Raw genomic sequence first — 6,002 nt, forward strand, 5'->3', positions numbered from 1 at the left:
TTTCTTTTCCTTTAACTTACTTAAATGTGGGACTATCTCTTGTGAGCTTGATAATTTCAAATTGTATAATTCAGTTGTGAGAGATAAGATCCATACATCACCTGAATTTTGATATAAATCTTTCAAAATCTCTCAAATTTTGACTCCACTTCTCTCATTACGAACTTCTGGAAAAACTTCTTCTGAAAGTGTAAGCTTGATTAGTGTTGCTGCCCTCTTGTCCCTTTTATCCCAATTATCTTGATCATTTCCTGGATTCGTAGGCCTTTGTTCACTACCAGTCACAATATCATAACAATTTTGAAGGGTTAGAGTGATTTCAACATGAGATACCCAATCATAATAATTTTTTCCATTTAATTTAACTGTAGGCAAAGTCACACCAAGTGATTCCATTGTTAAATTCTATCCTTTTTTTTTTTTTGGATGAGAATGAAAGATATTTAAGAACTTGAACACCCAAGCTTGAAACTGAAAAAGTCTCACCAATTTGTTGAAGAAAAAAAACTTTTCTTTTGCTGCAATATCCTTCCTTTGATGTAGTTTTTTGTCCCAAACCAAACTGCTGTTCACTCCTTAGTTACAACCTGCAAATGTAAAGATTCACACAAGGAAAACACATATATTCATTCCAAAAGCATCATATATTCACAGCCCAAAGAACTGAAAGTGCTCTGATACCATGATGAATTAAAAACAGCAGCACAAAGAATAAAAAAGACAGAGCTTAAAAACAGAGCAGCAAAACTCAAACATATCAAAGAGCTATAAAGTTTCTTCATGTTATTACAGCTGAGAGGAATGCTCTATTTATAGAGCTCATACATATTTCTAGAGGGTTCTTGAGAAGCTTCAAGAAAGGAAGCACTCTAGAGATTTCTACATAATTTTAAATTCAAATTTTGCACAAAGAGAGAGGCTCCAAGAAGCAAGTAGAAAGTTCTGGACTGTGCATTAAATGCCCAGCTACTATAATAAACATTATTTTTAACAAAAATTAATGCAGGACTCATATACTCAAAATAGATGTCTTCAGTATGAGCACAGGTGCAGTTTGCTACAGCGACGTCTATATATTTGTTAAACCAAGCTCCCGCGCAAAATTGACCCTCAAGTTTCTGTAACTTCTCAAATTCCCCACAATGGCAACCTGAAACTCTGGCAGACATCTTGATGGATACTTGTCACAGCTTTAGTAGAAAAGAATTGCAGATCAAACAAAGTGGTAATCGCTAGCCAAGAGGTTTTAAAATAAACCCGTCTAAATCATACTATGTCATCCATTACCAATTTCAATATCAATTACATTCTCAGAACCTTATGTAGAGAGGGTTGCTTGAAAGAAGCTCTGAACATTCTCCTTACTACCCACAACCTTCCTGTTGATTCTTCTACATACCTTCAACTATTGCAGACTTGCATAACAAAGACTGCACTTTCGGATGGTAAACAAATTCATTCTCATATAAATGACAGGGGATTCACATTTGCGCGGGACACTAGTTTACAAAACAAGCTTATCAGTATGTATGATAAGTGTGGAAGTTTGGTGGATACACGCGAAGCTTTCGATCATATGATCGAACCAGGTGTCTTCTCATGGAATGTGATTATTGCAGCTTACAAAAGACATGGGCTTCCTCAAAAGGCATCGGCACTATTTCACCAAATGCAGTTAACGGATGTTCAGCCCAATCAATTCACCTTTACCAGCATGCTCCCTGTTTGTGCTAAAATGGGAGATTTAGAAAAGGGTTTGGAAATCCATCGAAAAGTAATTGAAGACGGATTTTTGGTAGATGTTATAGTTGGGAATTCTCTGATCGACATGTATGCGAAATGTGGAAGTATACAGAAGGCACGCGAATTGTTTGACAAAAATCCTCAACGAAGTGTAGTCTCATGGAATGCGATGATTTCAGGGTATGCACAAGCTGGTGCTCTTGAGAAGGCTTTGAGCCTTTTTCAAGTAATGCCGGAAAGAAGCGTGGTCTCCTGGAACGCCATGATTGTAGGATATGCACAAAAGGGTTTTCTCGATGAGACTGTAAGGCTTTTCAATGAAATGCCTCAACGAAGTGTTGTTTCATGGACTGCGATCATTGCTGGATGTGCACAAAGTGGATTTGTTGAAAAGTCTTTGGAGTTTTTCCAACAAATGAATGTCGACGGTGTAAAGCCAAACTCAGCAACATTTGCTAGCATCCTCCCAGCGTGCGCTAAAATGGGAGCTTTGGAACAGGGTATGGAAATTCATCAGAAACTAATGGAAAGTAATTTAGTATCAGATATTAAACTTGCAAATGCCCTGCTAGACATGTATTCGAAATGTGGAAACATACACATGGCAGGGAAGTTGTTTGACAGAATGCCTCAACGAGATGCCATCTCATGGAATTCAATGATTGCTGGTTATTCACAAAACAGACTTCTTGAAAAAGCAATGGAGAGTTTTAAGCAAATGCAGCTGGCAGGTATAAAGCAAAATTCAGAGACCTTCTCCAGCACCCTCCGGGCTTGTGCCAAACTTGGAGCTTTGGAACAGGGCATTGAAATTCATAAAAAAATAATTGAAAGCGGTTTGTTGTCAGACTTTGTACTTGTGACTTCCCTGATTGACATGTACACAAAATGCGGAAGCATACAAAAGGCACGGAAATTGTTTGACAGGATGCCTATCCGCGACGTCGTGTCATGGAATGCAGTCATTGCTGGTTATGTTCAAAATGGGTTAGTGGAGAACGCTTTAAAGATATTCAAGGAAATGCAACTGGCAGGTGTAAATCCAAACACGACAACCTTTGCTAGCATCCTCCCTGCTTGTGCCAAACTTGGTGTTTTGGAGGAGGGTTTTGAGATTCATCAAAAGATAAAAGAAAATGGATTTTCTTCAGATGTTGTAGTTGCAAATTCTCTGATACACATATATGCAAAATCTGGAAGAATACAGAAAGCACGTGGATTGTTTGACAAAATACATAATCCAAATGTGATTTCATGGACAGCGATGATTGCAGGATATGCAATGAATGGATATGGTAAGGCTGCCCTCCAATTTTTTGAACTGATGACACGATCTGGAACGAAACCCAACCCTATAAGCTTTGTCTGTGTTTTGTTTGCATGCAGCCATGCAGGTCTAGTGGATGAGGGTTGTAAATATTTCAGTGACATGATTGATTCTTACTGCATTATGCCTTTAGTGGATCACTATGTTTGCATGGTTGACATTCTTGGCCGTGCTGGCTTTCTTTCGGAGGCCCTAAACTTTATCATCAAAATGCCTGTAAAACCTGAGAAAGTTGTGTGGATTTGTTTACTCGGTGCGTGTAGGTCACACAAGAACATAAGACTCGGAGAATTTGTGGCAACACTTCTCTTTGATTTGGATCCTAAAGATACTGCCCCTTATGTTCTCTTGTCTAACATATATGCAGACATGGGCAGGTGGGATGATATTCGAAAGGTAAGAAAATTGCTTAGAGGTAGAGGAATCAGAAAGAGACCTGGATGTAGTTGGATCAAAGTCAATAAAGTGTTACACACCTTTAGCGTGGGAAACAAATCTCAGCCACAAACACAAGAAATTTTGTGCAAAGCTGGACAAATTATCTAGCGAGATCAAGGCAGCATTGTATATTTCAGATACAAATTCTGTCATGAATGTGGAAGAGGAGAAGAATGAATCACTTCTCTAATACCATAATGAAAAGTTGGCAATTGCATTTGGACTGGTAAGAGCCTCCCCAGAAACAACTGTTGCAGTTGTCAAGAATTTCTGAGCTTGTAGTGACTGTCACACTGCAACCATGTGTATTTAAATCCAAGATTGTTTATAGAGAAACCATTGCGAAAGATGCAAACTGGTTCCACTATTTCAAACAGGGCAGATGTTCTTGTGGAGATTTTTAGTGATGTAAAGTGATATGAGCAAGAAATAGAAACTTTGACGAAAACATGTTGCATGATACTAGAATTAACGTGGTAATAAGGAATCGGTATTTATTTTCAGTTTCTAGAAACTCATGATGTTGAGTGATTGAAGAGCTGGAACAGGATGTGGACTCGATGAGACATTGAGATCTGAATATTAATATTTTATACTTTGCATCCCTGCCGAGATATATTGATGAGATATTTCGTATTTTTTAAGGCCGTGTTATTTAATACAACTGAGTCACAACTTTGAGCTGTTTTCCAGGTGTCCTATACAGTTCTAGGCTGAAAAGATGGAGGAGGCAGAAAAATAGAAATATGAAAGGAGAGGAATGCTTAAAGAAAATCAAAAGCTGCTCAGTCAGCAGGAAGTGTGATAGAAGAGATTCTAAGGAGGGAGAAGAATGTAAAATTTGAAAAGAGAGGGATGCATAAAAGGAAATTGTTATCTCCTCAGCTGGCAGCTAATGTGACAGAAGCGATAATAATGAATGTCATCCTTGGTTATGATGCTGGCAGCATTCTTGACAAATCTTTATTCCTATATTTGTCATTTTGAGCAATTTGTTGGTCTGGATTAATTCTTTTGTCTTGTGCCTGTGTCAGGTTTGCCACATGGGCATAAAAATGTACCAATTCACATATGCAAATTTATATTTGTCAATGGAGATTGTCTTGTCCATGGTCATGCAATCTCAAGTACATATTGATATAGCCACCATTGTTTCTACAGTTGGTCTGCACCTAACTCTGTAATACAATAATCCTGGAATGACAGGACTGCGATCATCTTCCAAAAGGACATAGCATAAACTGAAAATGAATAGATACAAAACCTAAAAATATCAGAAAGTTATCGATTCAGATATTGCAATGATTGAAAGGAACAAAATTTACATTTTAAAAACTCAACATAATTCAAGAATTCAGGAAACTCTCAGATTCTTGTTCTCTTTTGTCAATCTCTTTCACTTAAGATTTTTAATTTGTTTCCAACTCTTTACAACAAAATCATTTCCAATTTATTTGCTCACCCGAGATGCTTTTATATCTTCCTTGAAACTAATTAAGGCAAACACACTATATGAATTGGACACGCTAACTTTGGACTTTTACAGTTGCAAAGGAGATGCAAGATGATGCAAGCCATCTATACTCTAGGATTTTCTCTGTTTTTCGTTACCTGATTTCTTGTTTTTTGTATCAGGAACTGGGTAACCACTGGCACACACACATTACATAATAAATTCATGCACATCCAAACCTCTGACCTGCAATCCAAAACTTTTAAATTGGTCACAGGTTCCATCAGTCCAGGCTTTCATTGCTATAATTGTCTTCTCTCACCAGACTCTCTAATTGGACTTCTACAGATTCAAGGTGAAAGATGCCAAGGACACCAACATGATTGTTGTGGTCTTAGAATGTGTGGAATCACTGATTGAGAAACTGAAATTTCGCTCTGCGTTTGCAGTAGTTTGGACTGGCAAACAACAAGGCCTCTTGTATGCTTCTGTTGGCTCTATGTTCGCTTCCCATCTATCTATGATCCATTTATGATATCCCATGATTGCAGGATACTCTAGAATCATAAGGAAAAGGTACAAATGAAGAGGGTACTCTTACTCCTGTAACTCAAATTGAAGGGTTTTCCCAGGATAAAGTCGCTGCATCTTTTGTACCTATTTTATTCTGCTTTTCCTCATTACTGCTATCTTTATTTCTGGGCAAAAAATTAAATGATATCAGAGCAATTTTAGACATCAACAATATATGAGTGTTGAATTAATAGGTAGCTTAGAGATAGATCTCTTTCTCAGATTGACGTCCTCTGTATTTTATCAGCATTTTTGTATCTAATCTTGCGAACCCCAATTTCTCGTTCTGTTCAAACCCAACTTTATGCAATGGCCCTTATCAGATTTACATAATAGTATATGCACTGCGGATATTTCTTTAATTTTTTTTTGATTTGTGTAGACGATGTAACTTCATTTCCAAAACTCCATTATTGTTTTCTGCTACTCCTCACAAATTTGGTGATTTATGATTATTCATTGCTATTG

At 37.4% G+C, this 6,002-nt stretch overlaps 1 pseudogene; it reads left to right on the top strand.

Moving 5' to 3' along the window:
- The first annotated feature begins 761 nt into the window (after window positions 1–761).
- Window positions 762–4,735, top strand: LOC149539300 (pentatricopeptide repeat-containing protein At2g03880, mitochondrial pseudogene; annotated as a pseudogene).
- Window positions 4,736–6,002: the final 1,267 nt, after the last annotated feature.

The sequence above is a fragment of the Cupressus sempervirens genome, chromosome 9 (assembly GCF_028749045.1).
Source record: "Cupressus sempervirens isolate cs-2001-9-10 chromosome 9, ASM2874904v1, whole genome shotgun sequence".
In the NCBI taxonomy this organism is placed as follows: Eukaryota; Viridiplantae; Streptophyta; class Pinopsida; order Cupressales; family Cupressaceae; genus Cupressus; species Cupressus sempervirens.